This window comes from Spea bombifrons, chromosome 7 (genome assembly GCF_027358695.1).
Source record: "Spea bombifrons isolate aSpeBom1 chromosome 7, aSpeBom1.2.pri, whole genome shotgun sequence".
NCBI lineage: Eukaryota > Metazoa > Chordata > Amphibia > Anura > Pelobatidae > Spea > Spea bombifrons.
The window spans coordinates 8,803,004-8,815,255 of NC_071093.1; the positions used below are offsets into that span (position 1 = coordinate 8,803,004).

A 12,252-nucleotide genomic window follows, 5' to 3' on the forward strand; every position below is an offset into this window, starting at 1 on the left:
AAGAACAAGAGGTTTTTGATGATGCCTAAAACACATCATGGGAAGTATTTTGGGAATTGACCTCTAAATGATCCCAGATGGAAGACCTGACCACACCTATAGCTGGCGTCTTTGACTGAAAGACAACACATCTATTCCTGATTAACTAACCTTTCTATAGTTTAGACTTCATATTCCCTACACGAGTTCCTCCTATAAACAGCACTATGTAATATTTGTGAATAAATATGTATTTTTAGAAAAGCACTTTGGAAACTTGTGACACTCATTGAGAATGGCTGACCTAAATTGTCCTATCCTTGTTTTTGGACTATTTCTAGCTATGTATTTGGAATTGTACATATTCTGGATTGGCTTTTCTAAGTAAGTGAAACTGAATAAAGCAGCTAAATAATTTTTTTTATTTTTTTTTGGAAATTATGAAATTATATTTATAATTTCAACAGTGTACTGCTAAAGACTACAGATGATTCTGACCATGTTTTGCCCATGAAATCCATTAACATCTGTGATCTGAGTGAATTCAGTGTGTGGGCCAAATATCTATCTGAAAATATTTGATACAGATGGTGCACATCACAAAAAAAAATGTTGTGTAACATGTCTTCCTTAAACTGCGTACACAGACTACGAAGTATTAGGAACCGCTATAACGCCAGAAAACAAGTATTTTCATCACCTAACAATGCATATAACACATAATATATATAACACACAATCTAAAAGGAGAAGCTCCACCAAATGTATTATTTAGCAGATTAAAAATGTGTTTTTAAAAAAATATGGTTTTAAAACAGTGGTTTTTGCATAATATAATGTTTTAGGCATATTTTAGCTGGGTTATTTTAGCCCAATCCACTAGACAAACACCCTGACTTAATATTGCCTGTGGTAAACCATATAATGGCTCAGTCATATTCACACAGACTAATAAAAGTCTATGGAGGAACGGACTTCATTAGCAGTGCCGTAAAGCATCAGCTCAGTGTGGTGTTTGGACAGGAAATGTCATCCAAAATATCACATGACTGACAACAATGGCTGCCTCCGGGTCTGCAGATAAAGACAGTTTACTGGGACAAAATAAAATACGATAAGGTTTTTTGTCAATACTTTGCTCTATATTGTATAGAGCAGTGGAGAAAAAAAAAATCCCTTTAAATTAGAGCTTAATTTCGAAGAAAATAATATGAAAAGGCCACTTGTGCATTAATGCAGTCTTTCTGGGTCTCCTAAAAAAGGGAATAAATAGGATTATTTTACGTGAGGGAAATTAACAGCAAAAACAAAACGCAAATAAAAAAAAACATACGCAATACTGCATACCGTATACATCTTTTCTGGAAGCTCAGACTGTTTGGTGGCTGTGTCACAATAATGAGCATAGAAACAGTATAATATATCTTTACGAAGTTGTGTAAATAAAATACATTATTCTTCTAAATGCTTTAAGAAAATAGCTATCGCTGGCTAACAAAGTCACTTAAAAAGTCTAGATAAATATGCAAAAACGGTCACGTATGCTTAGAGCGAGGCTAATTATCCAAAAACAAATGAAAATGAAATCCCAAGTGGCATTTAATTCTCCCCAACTATGCATGCCTCTCTTTAAAAAAAGCTAAGTTTTTGTCCCTCAACAATGTTTGATTCTTTCATGTGTTTTTGTTATTAGGATACCAGTTAGGTAAAACTTCATAAAACTTGTTGGTCTTGTAGAATAATTAGAACAATGCACTTCTTGGGGTAGAAAACATTCGCTTCTCGAATAGGTTTCGATGTCCCGGTTACAATTTGTTTCTTGGTAATCAAAAATAAGGCAGGGATTAGTAGTAAAAGGGGCTGTTTGAAAGGAGAGAGAGACACAAACTCATATCTATCCCCTGTAATAAGCAATACTGTAATGCTATTAATGCATTATGAGCAAATGCACATCTCTCCTAATCCTGGTGGTCTAGAAGGCCTGTCTACCTGTAGGCCTGTAGGCCTGTAAAATGCTGACAAAACATTGCATTATATATATATATATATATATATATATATATATATACATATATATATATATATATATATATACATATATATTTTTTATTTTTTTTCGTTCAGCTTCTGTGATTAGTGAATCCACTACGTGGCCAGAATGACAGATTCTCGATGATTGCGCTCTCCTCTGCAGTGCACCAGCTAACACATAATGCAATCAGAAAATCGGAGTGTTTAACACAGCTGCACAACCAAAACTGCAATTAGGAAGCAAACATACTTGATCGGGCCAAACGCACATAGAAATCAAAAAAAGTATTGAAATATGTTACTGGTTCTGTTTGCACCAATTTTATCTTAGCAGTAGAAGATAAAGAAGATAAAAACTCCCCTGGATTCGGTAGTTGAATCCTACAGTTAAGGTATACAAAGCTGCATATTCACGCATAAATTGTAAAGTATGAAAACAACGTTTTTAGTGAAGCCAAAATATTAGGATGTATTAGTATTTTGGGGAAAAAAAAATAATAAACGCCTATTGAAAAGACATCATCATCCCAGTCACATCTGGTCACTTTGGAGTTAGCACCCATGGCTTTAAATTTGCTAAGTTAATAACAAAATAAGAAGGAACAGAGATTTTAATTATGTATTTCTTAATATAACTCTTAATATAAGAGTCGCCCAGATAAGATGTGGGTTCTGGTCACCTTGGCTGCATTTTAGGTCTTCATTTGGGTCTTTTTCCCGCATGTCTGCTGTTCATTCTCATTGTGTTTCTCTTACAGATTGTCCTTCTGTGTTGCTGCCAATACTAACAGGCAGAGAATGCTGCACGTAAACCGTGTGTTGTGTTTAACAACCGCGCTCAGTGTGATAAGTTGGCTCTCGTGTCATTGCATGGACATCTGGGAACATTTTTTCGCACTGCAAGCTGCGATATCCTGGGTATGAAATATGGATAAAGCTGAAGGCGCTCACTTGGTGGGGAAATCAATGATGGCAGGAGCGCTTAGAGTTTGCTTGAATGAAGGTGAATGCGGATAAAACAGTCAAGTTCACCGAGCTAATACAGTCAATTGCAATAGTTTGATTGGTTCTTAATGTTTTATTATAGATCACCTAAAACATAAGGAAAGGAACTGTCATTAAGTACATTTCGGTTATATTATCAGTGAATCTCATTGCCTCAAATATACATTGTTTCCAAGACAGAGGATTCTGAAATTCACCTTCTCTGCAGCTTGCGTCTTTTTTTGCTATGTGTGTCAGTAATGAGCGCTTAATAATCTGCCGCACATGAGACCCTTTTCCCTAAACATAGTCTTCCACAGCAAAACAGACATCAAAAATAGACACATATGTTGCAGAGAAAAATGAACTTAAGAGAAGATTAATGACTTGCTTTAAAAAAAGTTCCTCTGGGCCTAGAGCTCTCCTAAAAAAAAATAAAAAATAATGAAAAAGACATTTAAAAAAAAAAATGTAAATAGCCGCACAAACTGTCTTGCACTTGGCCCTGAAAATCCTACCACCGGCCCTGAGAGGAGAATTTTGCGGAAATGGAGTATGTGGTTGGGTGCCCCTGGGTACATGAGATGAGGTCCTGGTTAGGTTGTGCCATCATAGGTTCATAAAGGTATAAAGGGTGGCCTACATTTTTTGGAACCCCGGATTGCTGTATTTGGATGCATCTTTTACTAATTGTAAGAAACACGTTCAAAATTTTCACTGAGTATTTTCCTAATTTATTGTTTAAAAAATGGTGTGTTTTATATTCAGATGGGTCTGGCCCCCGTCTATTTTCAAATGATAAGCAAAGTAAGTCAGAAATGCCCCCCTGCAGACACCCATGAACCCTGGTAACATCAACCCTACAGGGCAGATTCATTGACAGGTTGCACTGATGTAAAGCTAGAACGCTAATGGCTTAACAACTTTTTACATATTTCTCATCATTCTACTATTTTTCACCCTCAAGCGCTTTGACCATAATGGAAGCCAGCTGATTCCCCATTGCTTTTCAGATTAAACTAGCATGGAGACATCATTGTACTGAATCATGGAGTTCTCCACGAGGCCCACACTCGAAGGTTGGCTTGAAAGATTTGGCCAAGTTAATGTCTCATTATATCGTGAATATTCACACCTATGGGTTAAATCTCTGGGAGGTATAAATAGGTGAGATCATTCATAAAGGCTGATCTTATAAGCACAAGCAAGCTTTCCTAAATAGATTGCCATGAGATTTTGACTTTCTACCTCCTGGCACTATTTCGCCAACTATTCCAACCAGCCGGCCAATAATAATAATCTCGCCAACGCAAGCACTTTTACCCTCCATGCACGTTAAAGCCTGCTAAGTAACGGCGTTGGAGGACATCCTTAAAAGGCTGCAAATAATAACTAAAGCGAAATGAAAAAAAAAAAAGAATGAAAGCGAGGAGTCCTCTCTGTTAAAAGTCTGAAACGAAAGCATTTGTTTGAGTAGATCTGGCCACAGGCAGACTTCTGCAGAGCTGTGGTGAGTCAAACACATGAGTAATGCTTTGCAGCAGATTGTGGGAGAACAGGAAGGAAACAGACTTATTGGTTATTCAGCATACATGAAATTAAATATTTTCTTCAACGTGGACTGTTACAAACATCGCATCGATATTAATGATCTGATGTGAACAGTTACAGTGATCAACTGGAAAACGAAGGAGCGCGAGGACTGTTGTTCCACTCGAGTCCTTTGAGAGTTAGATGGTTCAGTAGCACCATGCTGGTAATAAAATGGTTAATCGTAAACTTAAGATATATACTTTTATACCCTGAACAAGTAACATGTATAAGAAATTAACACAACCTTTGCAGCAAACAAACCTAAACCGTTTTAGCGCAATTAGCATTTATTTGCTGAATTAAAAGGGAAACTCCAATGTCCCAGGCAGGATATTTGAGAAAGAATGCATATTAAAGTACTTTGTGAGTGGTTTAACCCCTTCGTGACACAGGTGTTTATCTGAGCTTTTCCATATTTAGCTCACTCACCCAAATTCTACATCGTTTTTTTCATCCATAGATAGGGTTTTCTCTTAATACTACTTTTTTTTTGTAAATTATGTAAAAAAACAAAACAACATAATTTTAGAATTAGAATTTTTCCCATAAATTAGGTCCCACTAATAATATGGGCCTGCAGATGTTGTAGTCCCCAAAATTGTGTCTGTCGGCACCTGACACCTGCGACCAGTTCAATGCACCAAAATGCATTTGACAAAAAAATAATAATTTTCCATATAGTTTAGTTCTGTATCTGCCCATAAAATGGACAATTTCCGAGCCTGGTGCCCACCAGGGACAACCGTCCCAAGTGTCTGTCTCTAGAGGGTCCAAACCTCCCTTTGCCAAAACATTTTAATTTTTAGAATGCCCTCCTCAGCATTAAGACATCGGGTAACCGGTCTGCAGAGCAAAATAAAGGGCTGTCTGCTTCTTTCCATAAGTATCACCAACCCCAGTCATCATCGTCATATACTTAACACTACAGCTCCGTAGAAGAAGAAGGCAACTCGTTAAACATATGAAGATGGAGAGTGCCTTGTCCCCTAGAGCTGGTGATCTATAACAATGATTGAATGCTTCTGTTAATGAAATCATGCAAAATGTGTAGCAATGTATTAGGAGAGTGACACATATGGAGAGGATGAAAAGAAGAAAACAACGGGGGCATATCAATCTGACGAAGGCATTTGGGGATCACATAGGCTGTTAATGTTCTTATCAGCACAGACACACGCCAGACAAACAGTCCAATCCAGATATTACTTACAGTATACATAGCCGTTGGACAAGCAATCAAAGGGACACAGTACATGTAACACAAGACTCTGCAGAGGAAAGGAGGCAACACAAGACTCTGCAGAGGAAAGGAGGCAACACAAGACTCTGCAGTGGGAAGAGGCAGCATAATGCTCGGTATGAGAAAACTATGAGAAGGTTTTTATTTCTTAGCTGGGGTTCTAGTAAAGTAAATTGTTGGTCTGATCTGCCCATACAGACACATTGAAAACCCCCCCAACAAAATATCACATATATTAACCATTTTCGGAATGTCATGGCCCACGATGCCTCACAAGAGTTTCTGCAACAGCTAATGCCTTTCAATTCATTTCACAAGTCAATTAAAAATGACATATATCGCACTGCATTTACATAGAAAGCACTTACTGCTCACACTGTGTTTCAGGCGAATTCTTTAACAGTCTATTTATTATATAAACAAATAAAACCAATTCTTCATTTCCAAAACATACACCCCATACTGTCATAAAATAATAATACATTTGAAATGTCAAAATATAGCCTTTTACATAAGCCCTTATCGATAGGTCCTCAAACGAAAGTGGCAAAGATTTAGAAATTCAGTGACGTTACTTTTTATGACAAGTCTCTGATTTCATTGGGGGAGAAGTCAATTTCTAAGATAAATTGGGTAATAAGTGGGGATTTATCCACAATAAAGCTTTGCGCTACTTTAAGTGAAACACCTAATTTAGTATACGTGTTGTGCACAGAATTTGCAGTCGGTTATTTTTAGGGTTCATGGTTGATTTGTCTAAATATTTGGATAGCCTACGATTACCGGCAGTAAGGTTAATATTTAAAATGAGGCATAACGTACAGTTTGTTCAGGTTATGAAAGGCTGCGCTTCTAGTCCATATAGCCAGCCCCAGGAAATAGGGCTCACGGCTGTAACACATTCATTGCCAGAGCGTGTTTTAACCTCACCCAGGAAACAGCTTAGGAATCACGCTCCAAATAACAGTACGTGAAAAAGTAACGGGCAGATACATCACGTAAAACACGACGTGGAAAGCATTGATTCAGAAATCTACTTCTCTTTTCTGGCTCTGCAAGAATTAACAACCAGGCAGCTGAGTTTAACCCCTTAAGGACAATGGGCGGTCCCTAAACCCATTGAAAACAATGCATTTTGAGCCCGTACATGTACGGGCTTTGTCATTAAGGGATTAATGCTCTGTGGGAGTCTCTATGTCTTAAACAACAGTCACTGATGCTATTCACTACTGGAGTAACTCTTCATGCCATCTGATACATCATAGTAGCTTTGAAAATTAAGCTGCAACATGTAGCAAAATCTGAATTTGGTCTATTGAATTCAGGGTAAGACCGTGAAATCACAAATCATACACTCATATGGCCAACAGTCATGATTTGGTCTGGACCGTCTTAGACCCCACAGAACGCTTGCCAAGCCAGTGCTGGAGTTGACTGGCGATAAGTATATCACTTGGCGAATAAAGGGTAAATACATTATATTTGTCTTGCCAAACTATGGTTTTGCATTGGCCAAATAAATACCACCATATTTATACACATATCACAGTTAATACCGACAGACAACCCTGAAGGCTGCTCGAGGGCCGAGTATTTTTTTTTAATGTTAAATATTGATTTTTGTTTTATTTAACTGCTTTCGTGGAAAACTATGATTGCGATGCTAAATTGAAGTTGATCTTCTTTTAAATTTTATTGAACTACAGAGAGGAAGAAAACTGATTGAGCAACAGCAACTAATCTCAGCGATGACAAATACCATAAATGCAGCGTTCTTAGTGTTTCTAAATATAACACATCGTATCCTTCTCAAACATCAATGTATCAGCCTTCAAGTAACAGGTTTATTCTAAATCAAGGGAAAAAGATGGTAAGGGACTCTAACAGAGATGTTCAAATAAGCAATTCAACTACTGACGAGGTAAGATCAGGGGCATATTATTAACTTTAATTTAAATAATTTCCGCAGTGCTTCTTATGATATATTTACAAAGGGTATGATAAAACTAGAATTTACAGACTAAGATGAAGAAGGACCCTACTTGAAGGCTTACAATATTATGTAAATCCAACAGATTCTGCAAACAAGACTTTTGCTAAAATCGAAGACTGCTTCCTAAAATCATACTTAAAAATAAACAGGACACTAATCCAAAATAAAATACCCTTAACTGCTCAAATGTATAGAGTGTATTTTATAATCAAAGCTCAGTATGTGAAGATTCCACATCTATACCACTAATAAAATCGATGAAAATCTTGCTATTGAACTCAGCACATGTTGTTGCCACAACAGAAGCTCATTATAGCCAATATTACACAGCCAGTAGTGTGAGTACTTTTATCTTTGTTCTTTTGTATGTCTGAGTTAAATGTTAAGAATTTTTTTTGCAGCTAATAATATGTATCAACCAATACAGTTAAGATTAAAACAAATAAAAACATAATCAGATTTAGCCCTTAAATATTGGGATTCTTTAGGATGTGTATTATATGTGTTTTTTCCATCGGGAGGGGGGGGGTGCTTGAGTGATTTTGCTCTTGGTACTAATTATTCAGTATATTTATATAAATAACATATAACTAACATGATATCAGTTCCTACATTTGTGTTATAAATATGAAACTTTTAAAAGTTACTATTAAATATACACATAAAAATTGTAAATGCTTATTTTGGGGGTTATATTTTCACACACAGAGGACATGCAATCTGCAAGGTGCAGTGGTAAGCCTCATACACAAACCACGTAGACCTCAGAGTTTGATCTTTAGGTCCCAGCCCCAACCACAAGTATAAGACCAACAATCTACAGGTGAGAGCCATGCTACGGTAAAAGATTTTTATTAGAACTGTACCTTCACACTTGGGGAATGGCAAATGTGCATTATGCTTTTTATTATTGCAATCAAAATTGTAGTAGTTAGACACTGTATATTGTAATTCAATAACAGGATTTTTTTTTCTTTTATCAGGTTTAGCTCATACTGACTGACAACCTGGTTCCAGAGGACAGATTGACAAACGTAGAAGGATATCACTTTATTTCTACACTGTCTGGCTGGATAAGGCTAAATCAGGTCACAAACTGGCCGTCTGGCACACGAGGCAAATGCTTTTTGGGCCACTGGCTGACAGCTCCGCACATTGACCTGATCCGCTGCTCCAGAGACAGATCCGGTGCTGCAGCGGTCGGACGGCGGTGGCATATACCTGGCCACACGCTACATGAGCATAAAAACACAGCATGCAGCCGTGCAGATCCTGCTGTCTGGCCCTGGGCTAAATACCTAAAAATTACGATACATTAGGTATGGTATGTAGCGCAGAACGTTTACAATCTACCCTGTCGATGTTGTTCTTCAAAGGGAAACATGTAGAGTCTCATAAGCTTTCAAGACTTAAAAGGGAACTCTCGCTGTTTTTTGTTTTCTGTAGGCGTCATATTTATGCTGTCAGTAGGGTATCTAGCATTGTGAGCTATTTAAGGATTTGCTATTAGAAATAGAAGAACAGAGAGACTTAACAGCAGGTCTTGCATGGGTGTTCTTTAATTCCTGGTGTACGCATTGTCATATACATTGCTCGCTACAGTTGCACAGCCTTCACTAGCTGGACTTCAGACACTCACGGATGATACTAGCCTGAGCTGAAGTCAGACTCATCGTACAGAAAAGACAGATACATGTTGCTATTTTTGCTATGGTATAGTACATCATATTTATTGATCAAATGGCACTCTTTGCCGTGTTCTCATCTCCAAGAGGCGTCCAAGTTACAAGAACTAGAGGCTGAGATACAACACAACTTACTGTATGAATGTTGGTCCACTAGGGTGTCACAGAACTTTTAGGACTAGCAATCTAAATGTGTGTCTTCCAAAAGCCAGTTGGGTACATTTTAATGTACAAGTAGACATGGAAATAGTAATGCTCAGAATGTATCGGGTGATTATTCAAATGCTCCAAAAAGTAAAATTTAAGCTGAGTTTAAATTTGAAAGTCTTTAAAAGAAACCTCAGGTCATGTCCTTATTTTCAGCTTTCAGTCAAGGGATGATTTAAGGTTACAATAGTCACTTTTAAAATGTATTTCATATTCGGCTTGATTGGCTTTAAATCCTGTGAGCTCACATGCACAGGTCAATCCGTTCCCACACCAATTAAACCTTGATGGGCTGAAGGAAACCTTATTATAAAATGCCGACTTGCAGGTTTTGGCTGTGTGCAAAAATATAGAGTGGAGGAAATCTACTCAAAATACGTTTCCATCTTATTATCAGCTATGGAGCGTGGTGGCCACATGCCTTCTGTATAGGATGAACATATGACCTTGGAGTCTAAAGAGAATGTAAATCTTGGATCTACTAATAAGAAGGTTCTAACCATTACAAATTGGAGATATGATTGAACGGAACAACCAAAACCATATATCTTTCATAGCACGCCTCTCGTCATTACAGATTGGGAAAGCAGCACCCTCCCAATGGGCACACGGTTTAGCTTTAGATTCTACTCAGTCTTGTTGTAATTTACAGTTGTTATTACTTAATATCTTTTTCATTATGTCATACTGGTGATGCATACTGGTGATGACAGCACGTACTTCATAATCCAAAGTGCACTTCTGGTTACCTGCAAGCAGCACTCCAGATCAATACAGTATTTCAAAAGGCAAACTCTGGAGATCCAATACCCGCTTCTCCGCGAGATTCTTAATAATCCTTAAAATGCCAGGGGTTATGCAGCAAGAATTGCACGCCCTTCCACAATTAAAAGGCACAGTATCATCCCAGTACCAGCAGATTTCACTTCAATTCCCATTAATACTTTTAATTTGACCTCGTCATGTTCGGTTCTGTGTTTGGTAACCACGAGAAAACATATCAAGCTACCTTTAGGTTCCCAACACAGGTTAGAGATAAGACTACCATTCCAACATCACAATGAAATTGATATAAAATGCGCGTCGAAAACAAATAAATATAAAACTAATCTTGGACTGGGTTTACCAGACCTAGCTATGTTTCGAAGCCGCCTACGATTGAACCTCAGTGTGAGAACTGGCCTTGTCTGCGGGTTCAGACAGAATGGGATACAGTTACTAATGTATGGCCATGTGTTTGTTTATGTCGAAGGTTCCAAGCCACATTGAAACATGGGTTTACTTAGCATCATGCTGACTTGAAAGAGCATTTCGGCGGCGCAGTTTCATTGTGTATACCCCACTGCTAGGCAACCGTCCAAGCCTTATTGTAAACACAGTAAGCTCTGTCAAGAGAAGAACCAGCGTAGCCGTGTTGAAACTCACTATTTGCTTTTGTCAGCAAAATAACCGAGGCTTTTTTAAGGGGAAGTGGAGACTGACACCTACACGCCTTAGCAGAAGAACCTGTTCTTGATGGGGTTTGTACGTTATGGATATAACATGATGATATCGCTCACTTTATCCTGACATTTGTCTGAAGAGCAGCCAAATGGTTGACTTGTTTCAAATTTACCATCTCTTCTGATTACAAAAACTGTGTGAACGACGTCGTGTCACGCCAAGCCATCTGTGTTTTTTAATTCAGCAAACTATAAATCCTTTGCACAAATTGCCCATGACTTAAACGCCATGGAATACGAATAGCTGGCCAGAGATCTTTACCTATACGCTACACCAGATCATTAGAGCTAATTGTGAAAACAGATATAACCTCGGGAAGGATGCCCTTTTTGAGGTTGAAAGTTTCCATTTTGCTTTTTTAATATTTGTTCATTCTATTAGCACCACGGCTGGACTGCGGATGGCGAGGCAACACTGGCACTTTAAGGCCAGTAACCGCCTGATGGCATATGTGCGGCTGCCAGCTGGATAAATGCAACAGTGCATTACATGTTTACGGTCATATAACATGCAGTTGTGCACAGCCAGTGAGCCATCATACACTGCAGCACCCAATCTGCCACTCCAGCGGTGTAAATATGGGACACTGTTGGCCAGCAGCCCACTGGGCATTTGCCCTATGTGCCAGATGGCCAGTCCAGTTGAGCACTGTTATATGTCAGTAGCAGAGCCTGATAAATATTATGCCCTGGTGTCCATCTATGTCCCTGATTTATTGCAAAACCGTAAGCAGATCATTTAAAACCTAATTTATAGAAACCTGATCGGCAGGCTCACAGGATAGGTGACCTCAAATTAATTTCTATGTGCAGCATGTGGATAGTATATTAAAAACACAATTAATAAAAAGATTTGATGTACTTATCCCAAAATGCCATTTGGCTTAACAGTTACACATTCTGCCTCCAAAACTAGAAGAAAAGTGCTGAATTACCAAAAATGGATTTTGGAAATATAGTTTTAAAGCTGGTCTGGTATACTAAAAGGAAACATTTTTAACAAATTGTAATTATTCCAGGCACGCTACTCAATGTAAC

At 38.0% G+C, this 12,252-nt stretch overlaps 1 protein-coding gene across 4 annotated transcripts in view; it reads right to left on the reverse strand.

Annotated features, from left to right (window-relative positions):
* Positions 1 to 12,252, reverse strand: part of RBMS1 (RNA binding motif single stranded interacting protein 1) — a 105,836-nt gene that overhangs the window by 80,281 nt on the left and 13,303 nt on the right. The gene's annotated exons all lie outside the window — the stretch shown is intronic.